Source organism: Ictidomys tridecemlineatus, chromosome 3, assembly GCF_052094955.1.
Source record: "Ictidomys tridecemlineatus isolate mIctTri1 chromosome 3, mIctTri1.hap1, whole genome shotgun sequence".
Lineage (NCBI taxonomy): Eukaryota > Metazoa > Chordata > Mammalia > Rodentia > Sciuridae > Ictidomys > Ictidomys tridecemlineatus.
The window spans coordinates 131583111-131610364 of record NC_135479.1 but is presented as its reverse complement, the minus strand read 5'-3'; the positions used below and the strand labels follow the sequence as shown (position 1 = coordinate 131610364).

The window sequence follows — 27254 nt, the reverse complement described above, 5'->3', positions numbered from 1 at the left end:
CACCAATGTGCTCTAAATGGAGCGCTCTCTCACTGCCAGAAGTCCCGGTCCCCCAGCTCTGGTTCTTCTCCCTGAGGACACTCCCTGCTGAGCATGGTGACAGTATCCACCCACCTATCTGCTGATATTTTCTGAAAGCCTGTTAGGTGCTATATAGTATGCAAAATATTTCTGAGTACTATGCTAGATGCTCAGAATTCATACATGAATAAATGTGGTTTATTTATAATTTACCGTTTTCTCTGAGAGGCAAGGAGAAGGGGAAGGGTGTTCACAGGGTGTGTCAATATGGCCCAAGAATTGGCAAGTTCAAGAGCACAGTGAGGAGGCGGAGGCCAAGATCATCTCCAGGGTCTGGGGATGAGGAAGGGGTTTTCCTCAAGGTCCAAAGCCCCTAGCTGTGGACTTGGTTGCCTTTGTCTTGTGCCATATTTTGGCACCTAGTAGGCCCTCCACACATGGTTATAGAGTATAATGATTAAAGTTGTGGGGTTTTGGAATCTGACAGGACTTACACGCTTGCAGGGGACCTAACTTCTCTAGGCCTAAGTTTCCTCATCTGTAAAAAAGGGGTCATGATTAAATCCTCCTCAAAGGGTGGTTGTGAGGATTGAGTGAGACCATGTGTTGTCTAAATCAGTCATTCTCCTGCATGGCATAGAATAAACAACAAATGGTATTATTTTAAAATGTCGTGCATTAATAGAAATTTTGAGTTACAGTAAAGTAAACACATCTGAAGATGACTGTCATTAAGAGGAGACTTTGCTACTCACAGTTCTCAAGAAGAGAGGCATGTTGCACCATGAGTGCAGGACATGAGGAAGCTTAAGGTCAATCAAGATACAGGAGGAGAAGGAGACAAGAATCTTTATTGTGGTTTCCACAAGAAGCAACAAGTGAGGCAAGGAAGGAAATCTTGTTAGCTAGTGTGAATAATTTCAGCGGGCTCTGGGATAAAGGGACTGTCTCTCATCATCTAATACCTTGCTTCAGATGATCCAGGACAGGTGGATAGTGCCTGAGTGTGAGAATGCCATGAAGGAGGAGTTTGGACTTGGAGAATCTGAGTTGGTTGGCTTGCATTTGCAAGGGATAATCTCAGACAAATCATTTTCTGTCTCTAGGAACTGACTAAACTTCAGAGGGTAGACAGACCCTCAGAATATACTAATGTGTTAATCCTCTTTTCTTTGCTATGACCAAAATACATGACAAGAACAATTTAGAGAAGGGAAAGTTCACTTGGGATCATAATTTCAAAAGGCTGAGTCCACGGTTGGCCAACTCCATTGCTCTGGGTCTGAGATGAGACAGGAATCATGGCTGAAGGGCACAGTGAAGGAAAGGTTCAGCTCATGGCATTTGGGAAGAGGAGTGGGCAACAGAGGGGTCAGTGATAAAATATAGTCCAAGGACATGCCCCCAGTTACTCACATCCTCTGGCCTCACCCCACCATCTGATTAGAGTAGCTCATTCATTATCAATGGATTAAACACCAAATGGATTAATCCACCTATGAGATTGTATCAGTCATAATCTAATCATCCCTGCATTATCTAACATGTGAGTACATTCAGAAAGCCTCTTCAAATTTCTCCCCAAAATTTGAAGTAATAGTCTATGGGGAAAGGCCAAATAGGTGCCCCACAGACTGTTTCCTCTTTTACCTATACATTCACCTAAACAGTATTTCTCAGCCTCGCTTGGTGTTAGGTTGGTAATGTAACTAGATAATGGAATATTAGGTTAGTGGAAGTGGTAAGGGCCACCCTCAGACTTGGCTTGTGAAAACCTCCCTTCTGTACTCTTTTCACACTCACAGGCTGGATGCCTCATTTCCAGAGCAACCTCAGGGGCACATGTTGGAGATGGCAGAGGGTCTGGCTCACAGATGATCACATAGAACAGATTCCTCCCAATCCCACTGCCTCCAGCCCCATATTGAACTGTTATGTGAGAGAAATAAACTTCTATTATGCCAAACTGTTGCATTGATCTATTTGTTTCTTACTGGAGCCGATGTTACCTTAACAGATATGCCTTCCTTTGAGGATTTCCTTCATCCAAATACTTCATAATGGTTGATTTACATATTCTTCAACTCCATAAGATATTCTCAGATCCCCAACACACACATGAGAGTGAACTGAATTAAGTTCCATTGAATCCCAAAGGCAATTTTGAAGGGAAAAAAAAATTACAAAAGGCAACATGCAGGATACATACCCAAAGAGGGAAAGACAGTAGAGTTTATAGGAGAATCAACTTTGCACTTTATTAACACTTAAACTACAGTGGCTTCATGGCTTTTGTCAAACATAATCTAGAAGCTTACTTCCATACCCACCACTCAGCTGCTCTGGGGGCTTCAAAATCTAGGATGCATAAAAATTACCTGAGGACCTTATTCTATGACATATGTCTGAGGTCCGCTTCCCCCAGGTTCTAACTGAGCAAGTTGGTGCAGGGTCCAGACAAGCACATCTCTAATAAACCTTCCCCAGGTTCTCAAGGAAAGTTACTCATACCCAGATGAGACATTTGGACAAATGCTTCTCTAATGTCACCTCTGAGCCCCAGTTCTCCATAGGCTACCAACAAGCTTGGAGTGGCCATCAGAGCCCACAGGTAGAATTCATGGGGCCCAGTAACTTTACCAGTTTGATTCTTGGCAACTATTTTATAAAAGATATGGTGTTTTATGCACTGGTCTAAAATTTAATTGCCAAGTATTTAGTAAATGTTTGGGAAAATGAATTCCAGTTTAATTAATTACAAGCTACCTTCGGAAATAAAAAACATTCTTAAGCAGAATCTGTCTTCACAGGTGAAGAAGGTACATCCAGTGTCAGACATATAAAAGTATTCTCTGAGTAAACACTAAAATTATCTCATGGTAGATAATCTGGTGGGCGGTAGGAATATCCACCTTCAATACACAACCCAGGGCTCTGGTCTGGCTGATTTGGTTGATACGCAACTGGCTCATCTTGTCCCATTTTCTCAATTCTTAACAAATCTGCCTTCCTTTTTTTTTCATTATTTACTTAATATTTCTCTTTAAACTGACACCTGCACACTTATAGGGTTTTTTTTTTGTTTGTTTGTTTATATTGAAGAAAAGAATATAAGAAAAGAAACTCTTGTGTAAGGAGAAAATATGTATTTGAAAATTAGGAAGGATCCTGGACCCAGAAACAAAGTGATGCTCCAGAGTGAGAGGCCGGGATCATGCAGACCAGGAGCTGCAAGCACCTACAGCAGGCGGAGGAGGCAGAGAACAGGCCATGGGGGTGGGCAGCCCATAGAGGAAGAGAAAACTCCTGCAGGGGAGAGAAAGTTGGCTGGGGACCCATGGAGGAAGACAGAGGGAGGTCAGCGAGGCCACATGTGGGAAAGGAACTCTGGAGACTGGGAGAGGGAGGTGCTACAGGAGTAGGGAAGGGAACTGGGGGAGAGCTGCCAGGCATCCAAGGCCAGAGTCGACTCAGTCTGGGAGCTGAGGTTCCTGCAGGCTCAGGATATAGGGAGGAGCCATGGAGGGAGTTCCAGGGGAAGCTGAGGCCCAGTATGAGATGTTGGGGGAAGGTGTTAATGATATAGAGGTTGGGGTGGAGGAGTTCAGAGAAAAAAGAGCTAAGAGACCACAGCAGGGCATGTGGGCATGAGGAAGTGCTGGGGGCAGGTACAGAGTGTGCACCCCATGGTGCTAGGCTGCAGGGGTTGTCATGGGCCCAAACCGGAGCAAGGTGATTTGGCCAGCAGCCAGAGAGATGGTGGGTTTTCATCTGCATATCCTCCTCAGGAAGAGACCATGTTAATTTGTTTTCTAAACAACTTTCAGGTCACCAGAAGGAGGGCTGCTTGGTGTGAGAGGGCAAATGGGCAAATGCCAGCCCTGCCCATTCCGAGCTCCATTGATGGGGTGGACTTGCTCTGTCTGGTGCTGGAAAGGAGATCCACTAGGGCAAGAATGGGTAATTTCCTATTGCCCCTGTGTGCCAGAGCAGTTCCTAGCCTACAGGAGCTCAAAAACATTTGTTGAATGAGTGAGTGCCCGTGTAGGTGGCAGGTGGCATTTACATATGTGGTGAAGGTGGCTGAGTCAGACTCAGCCCCGTGTTGTTCACCTTTGGATTCTGACAAGGAGCAGCTGCTAGGCCATGGAGCTCACAAGAACCCTTGATCCACCTGCCTGAGGGAGGGAAAATTTCCTGATGCCAGACCCAGCCTGCACTCTGCTCGGACAGTCCATGGTTCCTTGACCAATGCACAGCTCTCTTCTAACCCAAAGTATCAATTTTGGACACAAATTCATTCTCAGTATTTTGGAAAAAAACAACCTTCTGAGTCTGCCAGACGGATACCAGGCTCTGGATCCTGAACTTTATAAAAGTATCAGCAATAAAAAAGATAAAATTGCTGACCCTTATACCAGGCATCCTACCTTAACATACATTATCTGAGTTGGTCCTGACCACCCCATGAGGAGCATCCAGCAATGACCCTGTCGGAGGAGTGAGATTTTTGCTTAAGTATGAATGTACTAGCAAGTGGTAACAGCAATTAATTGCAGGCAGGGAGACACAGCATTCAGGAGTCAACCATGCTTCTTTTCACTGTCTGTTTTGAATTCCACCAGGGTCACCCCCTTTGCAGTGCCCCCGCCTCCACCTTAAAACTTTTGCAAGGTAGTCTAAGAGCACTGGACCAGGAGACAGGGACTTGGATTTGACTTTTCTAAAATTTGCTGTCTATATAGCTTTGAGAAACTAGGCACTTAAGTTTCTTTGAGTGGAGGAGGCAGAGAACATGCCATGGGGGTGGGCAGACCAGACAGGAAGAGAGATGAGATCTGCTTAATGCATGTAATCCCTTTCCAGTTAAATCAAGTAGGTAGCATAGATGGTCACTCAGCAAAATACACAATGCTGTGTTGAAGGGATGGTAATCATACAGATGATTAGAGCAGGTGGATGGGGACCCAGATCCAAGCTGTGATTGTTTTGGTTCTAAGGGAACAGCATTGGCTTTTTACCCTTGCTCTGAGCCCTGACTTGGGATTCACCTTTCAAAGGAGTCTCCAGGGTAGTGGTTCTATCTCAGTGTGAAATCCAGGAGGTCAGGACAGCAGAGGACCAGAGATGGAGGAAAGGAGGGAGGAGATGTCCATTCTCCTTCAGATAAGGATAGAGAAATTGTTTCCAGGGACCTCTCCCTCACCTGACCCTATCTTCAGGTAAAAGCCAATCGCGTGTGTAAGTGCTGTCTGTTAGTGGTGATGGGACATCCTCACTCTGACCTGCTAAGGTTGCTGGCTGAGTAGGACAGTCTGGAATCTGCTTCCCAAAGTCTTCAAACTGTCCTTCAGTTTCCTGAAATGCTGGGCTCAGGGCCGAGTCTCAGAGCCTGATAGCTTCTCCCGAGTTGGAGACCAGTCTACCCTCTTAATACCCTGGATGCCGTTCCAGCCTCTGGTCTCCTCCCACACACATGCCCACAGGCCCAGGGGAGTCTGAGTGGTTCCCTGAAACACCCAGGCCTGAGGGAGGCAGCCTTCATCTGGGAGTGGGCACGGCCATTCCCCAGATGGACACCTCATCTGTTTGGACAGAAACTTCAGGCTTCTTAGAAGCTTAACTTCAGCTCTTGACCTCTCTGACTGTTTTCTTTTTCCACTTAAAGAGTAGAAAAAAAAAATCTATTGGCCAGGCTATTTTAGGTGAACTCACTGAAAAGACAAAAAAAAAAAAATTAAAATTAAAAAATAAAAAGAAGATCAACGTGAGGACGTCACAGCTATTTTTAGCTGGATCTCCTCTCCCTCCAGGACTCAGGCTCTATTTGGGAACCTTGTGTCTTGGTGGGCAGCCAAGCTTGTGCTTTTTCACAGAGTAATCCCCTGGCAGAGGGCAAAGGCTTCTGGTCCTTCTCACTGTTTTATGGAGAGCCTTAGTCCGTGACAGTTGTGGCTTTAAGCTCCCAGTCTCCCACAGCTCAGCGACTTTTCTAGGGTGCAGACCACTGAGCAATTAGGACCCCTGGCTCTGCCCCTCCAGGCTGCAGACACTTGCCGGGAGAGCAACTTTCAACAAGTGAATGAATTTGCATTCCGGGTCACGTATTGTTATGGAAAATCACCCATTATAGGCTGGCCTGAGGATCCTGGTTAACTGGAGGCCTGGTGCCTAAATCCAGACCCAGAAATTCATGTGCACTTTTAACTCACATAAAAGAAGTTACCTCGCTTTTGAGATGGATCACCCTGAGAATTGGGGGAAAGAACAGACAGAAATAAAAGGAATTGAAATCTACCTGGGACCAAACCTCAGGGAGCTGGGAGGCTGGTCAGCATGGGCAGGGATGAGATTCCATGTGACAGGCGATCGGTCATAGCACAAGGTCTCAATAAAATGAACACGGGGTTCGGGACACAGATCTGGTAATCTCACTCAGAGAAAGGGCCACTAAGAATGGCAAAGTCTTGGATCCCAATTTCTAGTTAAAAGCTGAAGGAGTGAGAGATTGCTGGGAATCCGATCTCTCTCAGCAGGTCGAAGGGGCAACAGATGGTTTTCATCCTCAGTAAGGCTGAATGGTCATCCACAGAGGGTAGTATTCTGGGGGGACACATGGATGATGTATTTATTTCTTCCAAAGTGGAAGTGGCTTTTTGCTCTGAGCATAAATATAATTTATGTGCATTATGAATAATAATAATAATAATAATAATAAAAATCATCCCAACACCACCACCCAGAGATCACCATAATGACCATTTCCACGAATAACTTTCAGACATGGGCTCAGATACACACGTACACAAACACACTGAAGCTCACAGAATTCTTGAGGCATGGTGGAATTTTGACTGTGGGAGTCCTGGTTATTTGCTTTTTTGTTTGTTTGTTTTTGCTTTGAGGGTTTTAAATTAATGTATTTATTTTTGGTACCAGGGTTTGAAACTCATGGGCACTTCAACCACTGAGCCATGTCCCCAGCCCTGTTTTGGATTTTATTTAGAAACCGGGTCTCACTGAATTATTGAGGCTGGCTTTGAACTCGAGGTCTCCTGCCTCAGCCTCCCGAGCTGCTGGGATTATTTGTTTTTGACTCAATGAGAGAAGAAGAGAGGCCTAGGTTTCCAGGGAGTGGCAGGGGAATGAGTTACTTCCTCCCATCCTTCCTTTCTTTGCTTCTTCTCCTTCTCCTCCTCCTCCTCCTCCTCCTCCTCCTCCTCCTCCTCCTCCTTCTTCTCTCTCCCCCTTCGCCCTCTTTCTAGTACTTGCAATTGATCTCCCACTGAGTTGCATCCACAGCCCTTTTTATTTTTTATTTTGATATGGAGTCTCACTAAGTGGCGAGGCTGGCCTTGAACTTGCAATCTTCCCACCTCAGCCTCCTAAGTCTCTGGAATTCCAAGTGTGTGCCACTGTGTCCAGCACTAGTTTCTTTTTCTTGACATCATCTACCATACTGCCAGTCTAGGCTCACCTGTCTGTCTGGAGGGAGCTGCCTTCCTCTGGAGATGCACTGACTCAGCTGGGCCTCTCCCCATCCTGTCTCTGGCGAACCCTGCTCTAGAGCTGGGCACGGAGGACTTTTGTTAACTTTTCCCAGAGCAGCTAGGAGACCCTTTCTCACTCAGAGACTGCAACCCCAAGTGGATGCCACCCTGGAGGGGGTCAAGGGCTTCAGAAATGAAAGATCTGGATCCAAGGAATGGCCATGATTTAAAGGGCTTATTTGACTGCTGACTCTAGTAGTCCTAGTAAGATTTGGGCTGGGGCTGTAGCTCAGTGGTAGAGCGCTTGCCTCGCCAGCATGAGGCCCTGGGTTCAATCCTCAGCACCACATAAAAATAAATAAATAAAAATAAAGATATTATGTCCATCTACAACTAAAAAAAAGGAAAAAAAAAAAAAAGAGGGGAAGAATCTCTGAACATGAACTCTGCTTTCTCAAGACCTGCTGCTTGCTTCTCTGAGTCATCTTCTGACCCTGGGGTCATCCAGTAATGGTGATAGTTAACACTTGTTGACTACCAACTTCACCTAAAGTATTTCATTTAGTGTTATCCTCATTTCACAGCTAAGAAACAGGCCCAGAGAGGTTAAGTGGCTTGCCCAAAGTCACACAGAAGGGGAAGATGTGACCCCAGGTCCATGTCTACTTGACTCCAGAGACCAAGTGCTTCATCACTATGTTATGGTAGCTGCCTCAGCGGTGTCAGGTAGTACAGTTTGTGATGGTTAATTTATGCCAACTTGAGTAGGCCATGGGATGCCCAGATTAATCATTCTGAGTGTGTCTGTGGGGGTGTTTCTGGAAGAGATTAGCATTCGAATCAGTGGCCTCAATGAATTGCCCTTCTCACTGTGGCCCAGCCTCACCCCAGCTATTGAGGCCTGGGTGGAACAGAAAGGCAGAGGAAGGCAGAGTCCGCCCCTTTTTGCTTTCTGTCTCCAACTGGGACATTGGTCTCCTGTCCTCGGGCTGGATTTGCGCCAGTTCTCTGGCCTACAGTTGGGCTGGAGCTATGCCCCTGGCTCTCCCGGGTCTTCCGCTCGCTGACTACAAATCTGAAGCTCCAACTGGTTTAACTTTGTCAGGGGGAGTTTCTTTGGTTTGGCTCCAGAGTCTTTTTGACACCACCTTGGCCTGATAAGATGTCCCAGGCTGCTTTGGCATATCTCCTTCTGCAGACCTGTAACCTGTCATTTCTCAGAGGGGCCTTGGTTCCTTTGCATGATAAGTACTTTAGGGACCACAATCTGGGCATTAGAGATGCGACCCACGTGACTTCTGACGTCACCTACAGAATCTCATTTGGTGCTCACGGCTCATCTGTTATTTCAGGCAGATTTTCCACCGCTTTGACCCGACAAGAACAATTTTAAGGAGGAGATGTTTATTTGGGGCTCACGGTTTCAGAGGTCTCAGTCCATAGAGAGTTGACTCCATTCCTCCAGGCCTGAGGTGAGGCAGCACGTCAGGGTGGAAGTGGGTAGCAGAAGAAGCACCTGGGGACAGGGAGAGAGAGAGAGAGAGAGAGAGAGAGAGAGAGAGAGAGAGAGAGAGAGAGAGAGAGAGAGAGAACTTCCTCAACAAGGGCACGCCCCCAATGACCCACCTCCTCCATCCATACCCTGCCTGCCCTCAGTTACCACCCACTTAATCCCTATTAGAAGATTAATGTCCTGATTAGGTTGAGGTTTTCATATTTCAATCACTTTACCTGGAAATTTCTTGGATTGTTTCACACATGAACTTTTAGGGCACACCTCATATCTAAACCATAACACCATGAACTTGCGTTATTCTCATTTGACAGCCAAGAAACTTAGGCCCAGAGAGAAGGAGCATCTTGCCCAAAGCCACACAGCAGGGAGAAAGGTGACCTCAAGTCCATGTCTCCTTGACAGGCTGCTAGTTGGTGGTTGTTTCTAGTTCTTTTGAATGGACTAATGGACTTTTACTGTGACTAAATGCAGAATGAATTCATACTGATAATTTAATTTAATTTTAAGACTACCACTATATTGTGGGACCATCTGATATTGTCATTTCTTTAAGTCACAAATACTTAAATGTGGGGAGTTTTGATGGGTTCAGTCTGATATATTCATACCCCCTTTTTTTAAAAAAAATAAATGGCAATATGTGACACCTACTTTTCTCCCCCCCTTTTTTTTAATGTAAAATAATAACCTTTGTTTACTGTCTAGGCATCCTAGACAAAGTTCTAGTATTCCTAGAAATCAGTTAAAAAAATCAATAGAAAATACTCAAAGGTTATCATCTTAGCCAATTTGGACAACTATAACAAAGTATCACAGACTGGGAAGCTCATCAACAACAGAATTTACTTAAATTTATTCCTCACAGTTCTAGAAGCTGCAAAGTCAAGATTCAGAAAGATTTATCTGGTAAAGGCCTCTGGTTCGGAGATGGTGCCTCCCCTCTGGCGTCCTCACACTGCACAAGGGAGGCAGGAAATCCCTGAGGTCCCTTCCACAATCCCATTCATAAGGAGTCTCCACTCCTTCCAAAGGCCCCACCTCCTAATACCATCACTGATGATCAGGCTGCAGTATATGAAAGGCAGGAAGGGACACCAACATTCAGACTCTAGGGGCTGGGATGCAGCTCAGTGGTGGAGCAATTGCCTGACATGCTCAAGGCCCTGGGTTTGATGTCCAGACCCACATAAAAATAAATAAATGAAAGATTGCAGACTTATTCCCTTGAAAAACATTCAGACTATAGTATTTATCAACATATACTTTACATAAAGGAACCGATAAAAATATGCTCAGCTTTACTCCAACTAAAAGAAATGTCAATGAAAACTACCAAAATGTACTATCTTTTCACAGTTGATAAGTGATACTCTTTGGGTAAGTCTTTGAAGAAAGAATAACTCTCATCCATTGATGGTAGAAAATGGAAGTTGGTATAACCACTGTGGGGTACAATTTGGCAATATTTACCAAAATAAAATAATAAAAGTCAGCAACTCAACATCTAAGAATGTACCTTATTAATTATACAAGCATAAAATGACACATGTATAAGGTTATTTACAGGTTATAACAGCATTGGTGTTTATAAATAGCAAATAAATGGAAGTGACCCAAATGTCCATCCGTAGAGGACTAGCTAAATAAAATGTAGTTTAAAGAGAATGACGAATCTATGTTCTGAAATGGAAAAATCCCCAAGAAAATCAGAACTGTAAAACTATACTCTAAAACTTTTGTGTAAAAATGTGGAGGGAAAAAATGGAATGTGCATTTGCATTTTGCTCATGTATACTAGGAAAACTTTAGAAGACACTCCCCCCGCCCCAAGCATTGATGACTGTGGTTACTTGAAGCAGAGATGGGAATTGTGTCGATGTGGGCCAAGGATGACAGACTTTTTGATACATATATTTACATATTTAAACTTTATAAACTGTGTGAACCATTACAGATTCAGAACTTTTTTCTTTCTTTCTTTTTTTCTTTCTTTCTTTTTTTTTTTTTTAAGAGGCAAGTAAAAAAGCTAAAAAAAACTGATGCCTGGACTCAGCTTCATTCCTGCAACCCGGTTAGTGTTCACCATTGGCGACCTGGAGAACGAGACCTCTACAAACCACAGGCACTGAACCATGCCACACATGACTAACAGAAATAAATTAGATTTGTGAAAAAAAATAATAACATAATTAAGAAGGGAGAGAACTCGAGGCTGAGTTTTTGCAAAGGGAAATCATAAGCTCATTAATTTTTACAAGTTATTTGAGTGTTAATTAAGTATCCTGTCACTGAAGTAGAGTTTATCTTTTGAAAGAAAATTGCCAAGAGGAGAATAGGAAATAGTGTTTGCCCACTGCTATGGTTGAAATCCAGGTGGTGTCCCCTGAAGGGCCATATAAGAAGGCTTGGTCCCAGGGTGATAGTGTTGAGAGGTCCTGTGGACCTTCAAGAAATGGGGCCTATCTAGGTGCAGTGCAGTGCTACACACCTGTAATCCCAGTTACTCAGGAGGCTGAGGTAGGAGGATTGCAAGTTCAAGGCCAGCCTCAGCAACTTAGTGAGACCCTGTCTCAAAACAAAACAAAATAAAAAGGTCTGGAGATTTTTAATACTGAGTCACAGACTCAGTAGTAGAACACCCCTATTTAATCCCCAGTACTATAAAAAGGAAGGAAAGAGAAAGAAAGGAAAAGGAAGAAGGACAGGAGGGAAAGAAAGAGAAGGCAAAAGAAAAGAAAAAGTGGGGACTAGTGGGTGGTCCTTAGGTCATTGGAGGCATACCCCCAAAGTGGATGGTGGTACCCAAGTGTCCCTCTGTCCTTCCTTTCTAGCTCAAGATATGTGTATTCCCTCCAACAGATACTTTTACTGCAATGTCTTGCCCTTGCCAGAAACATAAACCAACAGGGCTGCCTAATCTTGGACTTGAACCTCCAGAACATGATCCAAAATAAATTTCTCTCTCTTTTTTTCATAAGTAGCTTGTGTCAGGTATTTCATTATAGTAATGAAAGGTCTATTACTACACCCACCATTCTTCTCAGTGAACATACTTCCTGCAAGATTTTTTTTTTTTACCTTTTTTGTATCCTGTATATTCTGATGAGCTTCAGGTAGTTCTCCACCCCTTTCTCTATGTTTTGAACTCAAAACAATCTACTGGGAATCCCCCACATATCTCACAGACTTCCCAAACTCGGCCTGCCCAGAGCTCAACTCAACACAATAGTTTCCCCAATTTGTGGTTTTGCTTTTCATGGTTTTAGTTACCTGTGGTCATCAGTGGTCCATAAATATTAAGTGGAAAATTTCAGAAAGAAATAATTCATAAATCTCAAAGTGTGCCCCATTCTGAGCAATGGGATGAAATCTCACACTGTTTGGCCCCTTTTCACCCTGAGTGAAAATCATCCCTTTGTCCACGATACCCATATTGTACGTACTACTCACCCATTAGTCACTTAGTAGTCTTCTCAGTTGCCAAATTGACTCCCTTGGTTTTGCAGTACTTGTGTTCAAATAATTCTTATTTTACTCGACAATGGTTCCAAAGTACAAAAGTAGCAATAGTAGCAATTTTGGATGTGTTCTCTTTAAGTGCAAAGACAAGTTCTGTACTTAGTAGGAAAAACATGGTAGACATAGGATTTAATACTGTCTGTGGTTTCAGGTATTCTCTAGGATTCTTGGAATAGATTCCCACAGATAAGGGAGAAGTATGGTGTATGTCTACAAAGTCTGGTCTAGATGACTGTGGATGGTGCCTCTCCAGTATCATCTACCCAGTTCACTAATTAGGAAAGTGAGGCTGTTTATTCTTCCTCTCTTCCAATTATAAAACCTCAAAGATCTTGCTCCTCCATTTATTTTTCACATTTTGGTAAATCCTTTTCTTCTGTTTTTACCCATTACCACCACCACTTCCACTCCAGTCCCACTCTATCTTGTGCTATCATAACAGCCTCCTAAGTGGTCTTCTAGCCGCTGGCCTGTCCAATCCATTCCTCCAATGTGTCTTCCATATTGGTGTCCAGATGACTTCCAAAAAAAGTAAGTCTAGTTTTGCCATCTCCCTATTGAGACTTTGTCATGTCTTCCCATTGCACATAGGATGAGGTTCAGTTTCCTTAGTGTGGCCTCTAGGTGAAATTGACTATGCCTCCCCATGAACCAGGAATATTCCAGGTTAATACGACCATCTTGAGATACTAGCTGGCTAATAGTCTCTCTTGCCCTCAAATTATCCTGACTTGGATAATAAATTATTTGGTCACCTTAAGCCTAAATTCTTCCACAATATGATTTTTGTTTGCCTCTCCAGTATCACCTCCTACATTACTGCATTGCAGTAATGTGAAACTAGAGGTTTCACACTTCACATTTTTCATCGTTGGGCTTTTCTCCTTGTCTTTGTGCTGGTTAGTTTTCTGTTTCTGTAACAAAATACCCAAGACAAATCAATTTAAAAGTGGGAAAGGTTTATTTTACTTATGGTTTCAGAGATTTTAGTTGGTGATCACTTGGCTTCATTGCCTTTGGCCTGTGGTGATGCCATCCATCATGGTAAGAGCACATGGTAGAGGAAACTGTTCACTTCATGGTAACCAGGAAATGAAGAAAGAAGAAGGGGAGAGGCCAGGGCCCCGATATCCCCCTTCAAGATTATACCCCCAATGAGCTAACTTTTATCCACGAAGAGGTCGAGACCTAAATGCTCCACCACCTCCCAAAAGTACCATAGTCTGGGAACCAAGCTTTAAACATGTGGACCCCTGGGGGAAGAATTAGCCAATCAGAGCAGTCTTCCCTGCCTGGAATGTTGGGACCTTCCTTCTTCCATACACTCATCTTTTCCTTTGAGACTAGCTCAGCTTTGCTCTGCACAAAGTTTTTCCTGAGTGTCTTCCTGGATCCGTGTTCTTACACGCCTACACACACCAAACAAACCTCATATACACAAATACACCACACCCACATACCCACATGTGGCTAGTTCATTTCTCTGTATCCGTTGTGTCTTTAGCAATCTCTGTTCCTGAATTTAGTAGACTGCATTGTAATTGTCAATACGCTCATCAACGTCAATGCCAATTGTCATGACCTTCCAGATGGAAGATTCTTAAAGGAAAGGACTTTCTACCTCTAGAACTTGAAAAGTTCCTGGATTCCAGGCAGAGCAGCCCACAAGAGTGAAAGCACAGTGGTCGAAACCAGGAGAGGATGTTTGGGGAACAGAAAGAAAGTAGGTCTGTGTGGCTGGGGCAGAGTGAGGAGGAGAGTCTAGCACAGGATGGGGCCACTGGATGGGGCAGCCAGACCAGGAAAAGGCCTCTGGGCTTGGTTGGCACCCTGGCCACCAGACTACCCCGCACTGTGCTTGAGAGAGTGCAGTGAAGGTGGGATTTGAAGTCCAACCGACTTGACTTTGGCAGTTGGGTCTCTTCCATACCAACTAGGTTAACGTTAATGTCTCCAAGTCTCAGTTTCCTTGTCTATAAGATGGACATAACGAAATTGTGGTGAGGAGGAAATGAGGCAAACCTATTAACCGTCTGGCACAGTCCTTGGCATATCAGTTTACTTCATTAAATTAGAGATATTATGATTATTTCTCAGGAGAGGTTGCGGAAGTTCTGAATGTGGAGTCGATATTCTCAGGGATGAGAGAACTTTCTGTGTTCTGAGAAGGGCTGAGAGGTGACAGCAGTGAGAAGACTCCTCAAGGTCAGAAAAGTGGTGCAAGTTCAGATTCTGCAAAAAAAAAAAAAAACAAACAAATCCATTTTGCAAAAGCCAGCATGCTTTGTGCACAGCCCATCCCAAGCTCTGCCTGATCAGAAGCAGGCCCTTGGTCCATCAATAACGAACTGACTGAGTATAATTTTTTATCATGAGAATCAATAAGACAATCTGGTTCATTTGAAGACTCTCACCATATGGCCGCTTTTCCAGGAAGACATCCTTTCCGTATCATGAGAGATCCTTGAGCAAACCTTCACGGTACTCAGTCCCCCTCCCTCTAGAAAGACTGCATCATCTGCAAGTTACCTCTGATGCAAGAGTATTCTTATTCCAACTCAGCATTTCAGACATTGCTTAGCTTCCAGGGCCCCATTCCACAGTTTTAATGAGCTCAAGAAGGAATGAAGCAAAACTACCTCAAGCAGAGACCCGGGAAGGCTCTGATGCCCAGTGATTGTCCTGCGGGGCTGTCCTGCGGGGCTGTCCAGGGTGGCTGGGGTGCTAAGAAAGCATTGGGTACAAATCAGACCACATTTTTACAGTCACCTCAGCTTTTCAGTGTGTATCTCCTGCATGACAGATGGGGACAGGAGTTCATATGTAGGAAATCTATTCAGTGGTGATCATTGCTTTATTCCCCAAGCATTTTCCACCCAGCAATATGGTGTGGTTGAAAGGTATTCAGATGGGAAGTTCAGCTCACGGGTCCTCATCTAGGCCTTGCTTGTTATTATCCGTGTGATAGTTGGCAAGTAAAGTTCTTCGAGTATAAAACGGGCTGACAGGCTGGGATAGTGTGAGAATCAAATAGGATAATGCCAAGTCTAGCCTAACACTTAGTAGGTACTCAATGCATGGCAGATTTTTTTCATTATTCTCTCCAATAGCCAAGAGGAAATTGGTTTTAATCAAAGCCAGATTTGAGAGCAACTATTTTCAAGGTGACACCGGACAAAGGAGGCATCGATGCTGGTGTCAGAGTACCTTCAGTTGATTGTTGGGTGAGCAACTCCCAGGGAAGGCAAGACAGCTACCAGGAGCTGGCTGAAGCAGATTCCTGCAGCCCATCCTCCCAGCCCCCAAGGGAAGCACATGCGGAGTATCCAACTTTTGCCAGCCCTATTGTCTTGGTTTTTGTTTTGCAGTGCTAAGGATCAAACTCGTGGCTTTGTGTATGCTGAGCAAGCACTCTATCACCATGCCACGTCCCCAGCCCTGAAGTCCCTTTTGAAGAAGGACTGCAGGGCACTGAGCAGGGGTGTCAAAAGGGAGAGTGTAAGATGACCGTCTACCTAGGACCATGAGGTAGGAGAGGGGTGGAGGGGTTGGTGCCTGCCTTTCCCCATCCTGATTTCTTTCACCTCCTGCTCACCACTGTGTTTTGGCAGTTTAATAAGGTTGCCATGGGAACAACCTGCATGGTGGAAAGAACAGAAACAAGCAGTCTGAAGATTTGGGTCTAAATCCTGGCTCTGCTGTATTCTGGCCATATGACCTTGGCCATGCTATTGAATGCCTAACACTCTTCTTCCATGACCTTCACTTCTTGAAAAACAGAGATTCTGTGCATTCCCTGCCCATCTGGTACAGTTGTTGTGAGCTTTGAAAGACATGTATAGGTAATGAATTTTGTTAATGTACTCTCCAAACTCAGCGTAAACGGAGTTTTCCTAGACCTACCAGCAAATAAGGCATCATTAACAGCTGCTAGTTTTATCTCACAGGCTGCTAGCCTTGCAACTCAAGATGGGCATTGACACCTATAAAGGGCCCCCTTAGGATTTCTCACATCCTGGGGATACCCCGCAGTCAACCACACAATCTGAGTCTGAACAGGTGCACAACTTCTGCACCTGTTCTCCTCCGTGGTTAAGCACCCCTGTGTTCAATCTCTGGTACCAAAAATAAATAAAATAAAATGCTGGTGACAATCCACTAAGCCAATTTCACAACACACTAATGAGGTCTGACTTATGGTTTAAGAAGTCATGACCTACATAAAAACCATCTGGTAATAAGCTCTCTGGACTTCCTAGCCCCTCCCTTTAATTTTAATTCAAATCCACTTGTAGTGAATATTGGGACCTTGATGTCCTCCATCAGCATTTCAGCCAGAGCCCATCTGTTGCAGGCCTGGAGAACTGTGTTCTCTTCAGAGATGTCTAGGACTGCCTCCTGGGTCATATCTGGGGTATGGGAGTGCAGTGAGACCATCACCAGGGTCACTCCAATTAAATTTAAGACCACAGATGGGGTGTTGTTATTTGCAATAATAAAAGTAGTGATTCATAGCACATAATATTGTAGTAAGCATACCACCTTTAGCCCAAAGACATCCAAATGTTCCCAAGCACAACTGGATCATAGACAGCTCATGAAAGTGTTTTGTTTTGTTTTTTCCCCCAAATTCAATGCCTGAGGACTTTTGACTTTGGCTGTTTTGGATGAAGGCCTTGATGTGGAGAGAGACAGAGATGATGAACAGGAGAGATGGATACCTGTCTCCTGCTTGGCCTGGGGATTCGAATTCAACCTCTAGGGAAAGAGGGGCTACAGAAGTTGTTCCTCTGCAAGTCTCTGTTGGCACCCCCAAGGAACCCAGGGAATTGTGTGTGATGTGAGGTGGGGGCAGGAGAGAGGGTGCAGCACTGCCCCGGCTCTGAGGAGGTTCTTGGGCATTGGCAGCATGCCCCCAGGGCAACTCCAGAGCAAGTGAGGACCAAGGAGAACAGGTGCAGAAGTTGTGCACCTAGGACCATGAGGTGGTTGTCTCTAAATATTTTATTTAGAGACAGGGTCTCACTGAGTTGCTTTAGGACCTCACTAAATTGCTAAGGCTGGCTTTGAACTCGTGATCCTCCTGCAATAATAAAAGTAGCCTCCTGAGCTTCTAGGATTACAGGAATGCACCACTGCATGTGGCTTGTCACCAGCACTTTAAAAATAGGATTAAAATATTGGAGTGAATTACACATAATAAGACTGAGTATTGTTTCATGACATCTTTGTCTCTGTTGTAGAAATTGAACTTTATGGAATTGCCATTTTTAGGTCAAAAAATCAGATATCTACAATTTCATATAGTTGATCTTAATAATATATGTGTTTATTTGGTCATAATATGAATTTTTTTCTGTGAATCACAACTTTTAAAAACTTTTGAAAAAGACTATTGTTTTTGGAGTCCAAAGATGTGCATTTTGATTCTAGCAGAACTAGTTGCTCACTGTGCACTCTCAGCCTCGATTCTTTTTTTCTTTTTGTGCACAATAAGCATGTTCAGACTAGTGTTGAGAATTGTGGGAGAGAACACATGTGGCAGCACATAGTAAGTACTCGCTAAGCATGATTTAAATCTGGGAGAACAGTGGATACAAATATGTGGGAGTCAGGATTCTCAACCTGCAAGTAATAAACTGGATGCTGGGCAGCTGCCTTGGTCTGTTTTCCACTACTATAACAGAATACCACAATTGGGTAATTTATAATGAAAAGAGGTTTATTTATTCATAGTTCTAGAGGCTGGAGAAGTCCAAGGTCTATGGATCTACATCTGGCAAGGGCCTTCTTGCTGTGTCATCCCATGGGGGAAGGCAGAAGGGCAAGCGATCAAACTTATAATGGACATTAATCCATTCCTGTGGGTGGAGCTCTCATGACTTAAACACTTCACACAGACTCCTCTTTTCAACACTGTTATATTGTGGATTAAATTTCCAAAACATGCTTTGTTGGAGGGAACACTCAAACCACAGCAGCATATACAGAAAAAAAAAAGTACCCTAGAAGCTGGGTGGCCTGAGAAATAATTAGATGGGGAGACTCAAGTCTCTGTCACTCCTACTCCTTAGCTCTACTTTCCTTTAAGAATGGAGCTCTTATTCAGCAAGAGCAGAGGGGAGCATTGTTGCCCACAGATCAGGTCTGTATCATCCCTCTAGTGGCTCCCAGAGGGGCAATGGGACCCAGATTGCTACACATGCTCATCTATAAGTGTGTCTCTATGACAGAGAGACAGGATGAAATCGCCTGTGTGGCTCAGCCGCCCCTGTGGTCAGAGGGTAGGATTTTGCAATTGACCATCCCAGGAAAGACCTGGCAGGGCAGTTCCCAGAAAAAGAGGAAGTTGTTACCACCAGAAGCAAGAGAAAGGAAAGAACACTGGTCAGACCAAGATGAGTAAGAGGATTTGAGGTGCCAGCGTAGGGAACATGGAACACTATAACTGATTATGGGTGTCTAAGATGTGTATCCACAGAATATATACAGCTTACCCATGAGGCAGCCCATCTACTCTTATAAGCTCTCTGAGCATGGCACTTGCTTGTAATCCCAATGGCTTGGGAGGCTAAGGCAGGAGGATTGCTAGTTCAAGGCTATCCTCAGCAACTTAGCAAGGTTGTAAGCAACTTGGTGAGAATCTGTCTCTAATAAAATAAAATATAAAAAGGGCTGGGGATGTGGCTCAGTGGTTATCTGGTCATGGCAATATGGACCTCAATGCTGAATTAGGCCAAGTGAAGGTTGAGGGCTTTCATAAAGAACATACCCATTACCAAAAAGTGAGAGAAGAGATGGGAGCTGAGAAGATTTAAGGCTACCTGCAAGTTTATAATGCTCGTGACCGTGGCACCATGCAGACGAGTAAGTGAGTAACTCAAGAGGAGAGCAGACCTGGCAGAATCTGGGCAGAGGGAAGAAATGCAGGAGTGTCTGGTGCAGACCATAAACCTGGCCCAGGGCGAATACAGTCACACGGGGACTGGTGCCATTCAGATCCGCTGGAACATCATTTGGCTAATGGTTTCCCTTCCAGACTATTTTAGCTGCTAGGGAATAAAGGAAGTAGATAAATTTTCTAGACCAAATTCTAAACTATAAGGAAGCTGAGATGATGATGTGGTGGGAGGCCAGGAATGGGGTGGAAATGAACTTGGGGAAAATGCTTCTGAGTAGCTCCTGATGACAGGGGAACGGACAGACACCTGTACGAGCCAAAGATCCACCTGGGACTGGGACAAGCAAATATCAGAGTGTTTGAAAAATATAGGCCTGATTTCATGACTGAGGGAGGCTGGAGAGGGTCGGGAGGCTCCCAGAAATACAGTCCTGATGGCGTAAGTACAAAAAATGAAGAGGTGGTGGTGTCTGAAGAAACAGAAATGGGGATAATTCACATAAATGACAGATGAGTTTTCTGTTTACAGTGGAAAAAAGTTCTCTAAAAAATCATTTTTAACCTCTTGTTAGCTTCCCAAATATCCATCTACAACCAGTGACTGTGCTGACAGTATCTCATACCTATACAAGCACACACAATTACTGGTTCTCCAACAACTAGATTCCTTATTTCTTTAACTTCCTCTTTCTCTACTATTGACAAGAAACTTGGGCGGTCACTACTTTTTCCATCATCTTTGAGGTGTCATGCTATATTTGGTACATACACTAAGAAAGTCTATGTTATCTAAAATTCAAATTTAACTGGACATCTTGGGTTTTGTTGTTGTTGTTATTGTGTTTTGTTTTTTGTGTTTCATTGTTTGTTGTGTTTTCTGTTTTGCATGTGTGTGTGCACACGCAAAATCTGAAACTCTACTTCCCACCCCAGCCCCTCATTTTAGGAGGCTAAGATAATGGCAAGGAGTCTTGGCAGGGGGTGCATCTTGGGGTAGGGTGCTATGGTCAGATCTCACATCTGTGGGTTCTGGATCTGTGGATTCCACCAAAGCATATCAACACTATTAGGAAAAAAATACACCTGTACCCATCATGTACACACTGGGTTTTTTTTGTGCTTTTTTTCTTTTCTTTTTTCTTTTGGTCATTATTCCCTAAATTAACTACTGTTAGACTGTGAGTTGTGACTCACATTTTAAGAGATGAAATAGGATAGAGTAGAAATATTAGGATGCATTACATGCAATAAGGTTAAGTATTGCTCTGTGACATTTTACATACCATGAGATTGTATTAGTTACTGTAAGTCATCCAAAGATGGCTTAAAGTATACAGGAGGTATACTGTACGTAGGTTACATGTACAGGACGTACAAAGGTTATATGCAATACTACACCATCTTATATAAAGGACTTAAGCACCCTTGCATTTGGATCTGTGGCGTAGTGGGCGGGTCTTGGACCCATCTCCATGGATACCAAGGACAAATGTAACTCCAGGCTCCCGGGATTCCCCCGGAATCCAAGAAGGGGAGGCTGCCGCTCCCACCCTCCCAGCCTCCTCATTCCACTTGGCAGTTCCTCTCCCACACTCTGAGCCCAGCCACCCACGAGGGAGGGGGACTTCTCAGTGCTGCTCTTTCAACTGCGCCACTCCTAGTAGGCTGGTTCCTTTTCTGTTTCACAAGCAAAGAGCTGTGAGGAGCCAGTGCTTTCTCCCAGCACCCAAAGCAGGGGCATTGCTTCTGTGAGGGGGAGCGTTCTTCTGTGGAAACCCTGCCTCTCCTGTCATTGGAGCCCCTCAGGATTCTCCAGGCCGGACCCTTCTTCTCTGCTTGTCAGTGTTAACACTGCACCTCTGCCTCCTTCCCCCTCTGGATGCTTGGTGGGGCCCCTCTCCCCTTCTTTCAGGCTTTTCTCCGTAGTCCATTAGATGGTTGTGGCAGGACACACTCCAATTTGCTGTGGTCTTCCAGAAACAAACTGTGCACATACTAATCCCAGCATTGCAGGCTTGACTCTTGAGGAGGGGCCTCCAGGCCCATAGGGACAGGGTGTAGAGGGCAGCCTAGAAGGTCAAACACAGCCTCTGACCCTTGGTGTTAGGCTGCCTCACCTGTCCAACTCCCTTTTACCAAGTATCTATGAATTAGAATTATTTTATTTAGACATCTCTGTTCTCCCTCCCCCTAATCAAATACCCCTTAATTAGGATTAATGAATGCAACCATTTGAGTAACTGTGGAGTTCACATATACAGGTTCCATAGTTGCATGAACAGCATTCCATTTCCTTCCTGTATAAGTTTTTCCAATTCAGAGCTAATAAAAAAGAATTGATCCCATGAAAAGCAAATCAAGGAGATCTTATTATATACTAGCTTAATGAAATTGAGAAGTCATTTGCTCTTAGGAAAGCATCTTATGTGTCTGGAGGAAATACTTTGAAGATGATAAATAAGTTCAGTGGGGTGGATGGATGGACATTTTTCCCCAGAGGGCTATTCAAGGATCAACAGATTGTCATTAAATTACCTTTGAAGGAGAGTGGGTGGTCTCGGTGGTTAGAGACCCTTCATTTTCCTTAATCCCAGGAGGAGTATAAGTCTGTGAAGGTGGGAACTCTTATAAGAGGAGGAAAAAAAAAACATGATGGGGTAAGGCTATCTAGGAAGAAGGAAAGAACTAAGAAAAGCAAACAAAAAACTTCTGCCAGCACTCTAGCTACATGGGGACTTCTGACTTAATGTAAATCAGAGGTGGTTAAGAGATGGGTTTTTGAAAGTAGCTTGGTGTAGGATATACAAGGTAAATCTGGCTTGTGTCTTCTTATGAAACCTTCAGGAAGAGCCCACATTGCTCATTGTGCTTTGGGTTGGACTAAGTCCTCTTAGAGAACCCAAAGAGATGCTGGGTTCTGCAAGTGGGTTGCACAGGGAACAAAGAAAACAAGACTGAGCTGGAAGACAAAGGGCAAGCCAAAGCGAGGCCTGTACTTGTGAATTATTAGCCCGACTAGGTTAAGGAATTTATGTATCCATTAAAAGTGATGGCCAAAAATCAGCTGGGGGACTGGTGGTTCAGAGGTACATGTTTGCCTAGTATGCTGAGGCCCTGGGTTTAATCCCCAGTACTGGGGGTGGCAGGGAACTATATTGAAGAAACTTGCAGAAAAGTGATGTCTATGAAGAATTAAAAAAAAATTTTTTTTTAGTTGTAGATGGACACAATACCTTCATTATTTATTTATTTTTATGTGGCGCAGAGGATGAAATCCAGGGCCTCACATGTGTTCCTCAAATGTTCCACCACTGAGCCACAACCTCAGCCCTATGGGGAATTTTTGATACTATGAGAAATGGTTTATGCTAAATGTTAAAATGAGAGTGCAAGGTTTCAATTATACATACTCTTTGATCTCAATTATGTGAGAATTATAGAAAAATGACCAGAAATGTACCAGAAGGTTAACAGCCGAGAGGGTAGAATTACAATGACATTTTCCCAATACTTTATACTTGTATGTACTTTCCAAATTCTATGAAATGAAAATATACTACTCTAACAATAAAAACAGAAGAAAGAAAGTAAGGCTTCTCAAAAACTCCATGTGATCAATAGAAATTTTGTATTTGACTCCCTCCCCCAGGAGTCTCTAATGGAACCCAGAAGAACCATGCTGGGACCCCAGCAAGCTGGGTGAAAGAAGAGGTGTGACTTAGTAGACAGAAATTGGAAAACCCTAATTCTGTTGCGATTGCTGCTCCTGAGATACAGATGGACTGTCTAAGAGAATCCAGGACAGAGAGGACTGGCTGCTGTACCTGGAAGGCCAGGTGCGAAAAGTGTCTGTAATCCACATGATTTTCTATACACGTAACCAATGGCTTCAAGGAGAACCACCAACAGCACCTATCAGTATTACACATGGCTCTTTGATGGCGAGCTTCTAAGAATTTTTCCCTGTTAAGCTCAGAATAGACATCCAGGGAGAGACTGTGAGACAGAGAAATTAAAGCTAAAACTCAATCATATTAACAAGGATAATATTGGGGACTATGAGAAAGTTGTAATTTGGAGGTCATTTTTATGCTCAGGGCTCATTCCTTTTAATTAATTAGATCATTTATTCATAGATCCATCCATTCCTCCATTCACTCACTGAACATTTGCACAAAGCAGTGTTCATGAGCCATCAGACTCATGCCAAATCCTCTCCTTGGTGGTGCTAAGGTCATGAGCACACTGAGGATATTCATGATCTTCTCTAAGTCTGTGGATGATGCACATTGGTGACTTTAGGAGCTGGGAAGGAATTACCTCATAAACCCTCCTTTAAGTCATTCACACCTTGTCCCACTGCTTCCTGTTTCACAAAATTAGAGTTTAACATTGGAGAAGGTTGGGGTCACCAAGATCCACAGAAGTTTCTCCCGACCTGATTTTATTTGTATCTCCTAAGGACTGTATGTTGATATCAGTAGGAATCTGCTCAGGACTGAGCTCAGGAATTTAATAAAAATAACAACTGTTTCCTGACATGGGCACAAAGCTTTAAAGGTGTCAATCGGCCTGTAAGTCCATTTTAAAATGTAGTCCCAACATGACGGCCGTGAGCTAGTCAGGAACTACACTTTCCATTTTTTCGAATGAGAAAACCAGCTTGGAGAGGTGAAGTCCTCTGCTCACAAATAGTAACAGATGGGACCTTCAGTTCAAGTCCTCGTCCTTCTTCCAGGTTCATGGCTTTTTGTTACTGCTCATCCAAAGAGTTGAGGCTAACTCCAAGGGAACAGTAGGCCTGTGGCATACGCAGGTATGGGTGCAGATGTGTAGGTATCGGGGGCAGGATGAGGCTGGGTGTATCAGCTTCCTATGACAGCTCGAATAGATTACCACAAACTCAGTGTCTTAAAAAGAACAGGAGTTCTTTGTATACTGGAAATTAATGGTCTATCTGAGGTGCAGGTGGCAAAGATTTTCTCCCATTCTAGAGTCTCTCTTTTTACATTCTCGATTGTTTCTTTTGCTGTGAAGAAGCTTTTCAGTTTGAATCCATCCCTTGTGGTGATTCTTGATTTTACTTCTTGTGCTTTAGGAGTCTTGTTAAGGAAGTCAGATTCTAAGCCAACATGATGTAGATTTGGGCCTATTTTTTTTCTTCTATTAGGTGCAGGGTCTCTGGTCTAATGCCTAGGTCCTTGATCCACTTTGAGTTTTGTGCAGGGTGAGATGTAGGGGCTTAATTTCATTTTTCTACAGATGGATTTCCAGTTTTCCCAATACCATTTGTTGAAGAGGCAATCTTTTCTCCAATGTATGTTTTTGGCATCTTTGTCTAGTATGAAATAACTGTATTTATGTGGTTTTGTCTCTGTGTCTTCTATTCTGTACCATTGGTCTATGTGTCTGTTTTAGTTCCCATATCATACCATTTTTGTTACTATATCTGTAGTATCTCTAGCATTTAGAGAGAAATGCAAATTAAAACTACACTGAGATTTTATCTCATTCCAGTCAGAATGGAAATTATCAAGAATACAAGTAACAACAAATGTTGGTGAGGATGTAGGGGAAAGGTACACTCATACATTGCTGGTGGGACTGCAAATTGATATAACCACTCTGGAAAGCAGTATGGAGATTCCTCAAAAAACTAGGAATGGAACTGAATCTTGACCCAGTTATCCAACTGCTCAGTCTATACCCAAAGGACTTAAAATCACATACTACCATGAGACAGCCAAAAATGAGTGGATAAAGAAAATGTGGTCTCTATACAGAATGGAATATTATTCAGCCATAAAGAAGAATGAAATTATGGCATTTGCCAATAAACAGATGGAACTGGAGATTATCATGCTAAGCGAAATATGCCAATCCCAGAGGCTGAATGCTTCCTCTGATATGGAGATGCAAACTTACAATAAGGGGGAAGAGGATAGGGAAGAATAGAAGTACTTTGTATTAGCCAAAGGGACATGAAGGAAAGGGAAGGAGATGGGAAGAGGAAAGATAGTAGAATGAATTGGACATTACTATCCTCTGTGCCTATTTTGACTACATGACCAATGTGATTCTATATCATGTACAGTCAGAAGAATGAGAAATTGTATTCCATATATGTATAATATGTCAAAATATATTCTACTGTCATGTATAACTAATAAGAACAAATAGAAAAATGCAAGCACTTTCCCTCACAAATGTAAAGGCAAGAAGTCCAAAATCAGCACTGTGGTGCAGAAATCAAGGTGCCCACAGGACCACACTGTCTCCGGAGGCTCCAGGGAAGAAGTTCTTCCATGCCTCTTCCAAGCTTCCAGTGGCTGTTGGCATTCCTTGACTTGTGGCTACATCACTCGCTCCAATGTCCAAGGCCAGCATATTCAAATGGCTTCCCTCTGTGTGTCAAACCTGCTGTCTCTCCTAATTATATGTGATTGCATTTAAGGTCCTCCTGCATAATCTCCTCATTTCAGAATCCTTCATTTAATCACATTCACAGAGACCCTTTTTTTTTTTTTTCAAATAAGGTAACTTTTCCAGGTTCCAGAGATAGGAACCTGATATCTTTTGGGGGTGGGTGGGGGACTTTATTTAGCCTACTACACTGGACTGAGGGCTTGCAGGCTACAGTGACCTCTTCTGTCTCTGGGTAATTGCACAGTGAAAGCTGAGTATACTTGTGAAAAAGGAAATGTGATATGGTGACAAAAGAATTCTGGGAAAACTATGTGGAAGAGGGCAAGACTCAGATAGCCTTCCTTAAATAGCATGCTTGGTCCCTGCAGCCTCAAGGCGTCTATTGATTCTGTCTTAGATCCGCCCCTCCTGCCCATGGCCTGCAGAGTTGGCCCAAGTTCCCAGGCTCTTAGCCTCTGTTCTCTCCAGTCAAATCCAGGGAAGATGAGCTGGCTCTGCAATCCTGGAATGTCAGAGTCAGTCAGGTCCCTAGAGATCACACTGACCAGTCCCCATTCCGCCCTTCACCGGTGAAGAGTCGGATGCTTAGTGAATAACCTGGTTTACTGACCCCCCTTCCCCATAGACTGTACTAGCATTGAGTTTGCATTTTTAAAGGGCCAGCAGAGTAGACCCAAAAAGGCCTCGGCTCTAGGAACACCAGCATCAAGGCAGTAGTTACCAGGATCCACTGAATATGTGGAAATCATCTTGGGAGAAAGACAGCTGTCTGTCCGCTCCTTCTTTGTCCTTTCTGAGCCTGGCTGTGGTACTTCTCGCTCATCCTTCCTGAGCCTGGCTATGGTACTTCTCGCTCATCCCTCCTGGGGCTCTGGGCGATCTGTCTTTCACTCTCCCATATCTGGTCCTCCTCATTGGCTGAAGCCTCTGCCTCCATCTTAGCCTCTCCTCCCTGGCCTTAGCTCTCAGTCTGGAGGTTGAGGCAGGACTCCCTCTTACCCTCCCTCCCCTTCTCTCCTGGTGTTCTCAGCCGGCACTAGTATGGCCTCCTTGGCAGTGGCTCTTTGGCTAGTAAGATGAAACAGAGAAGCACAGTGGCTTCCCAGGACAAAGAAAAACAACTTTGGGGGGTGGGGGAGGAGGGTGGTAAGTTTAAGGCCTCCAAAACTCTGAGAAAAATAATGAGGAAGGAAGTGGGGATTTGAGGGCGGAGGGTTTACCTTAGCTTCTCTGTTGTGGGTTTCACTTGCCTGCATTTTTCTGTCACCAGAATGATGAGCACTGGTGTGAGCATCCACTTGTGTAACAGACGCATGAGCACAGGAGCAAGAGAGACCTCCATTCCTTGGGTGGCCAGACTGAGCTGTACTTCTACCAAGTT

The 27254-nt window shown here is 43.9% G+C and overlaps 1 pseudogene; it reads right to left on the bottom strand.

The window, feature by feature from the left end:
• Positions 1-26810, bottom strand: part of LOC101966827 (splicing factor 3B subunit 4 pseudogene) — a 37978-nt pseudogene extending 11168 nt beyond the window's left edge.
• Between the last annotated feature and the right edge of the window lie 444 nt (positions 26811-27254).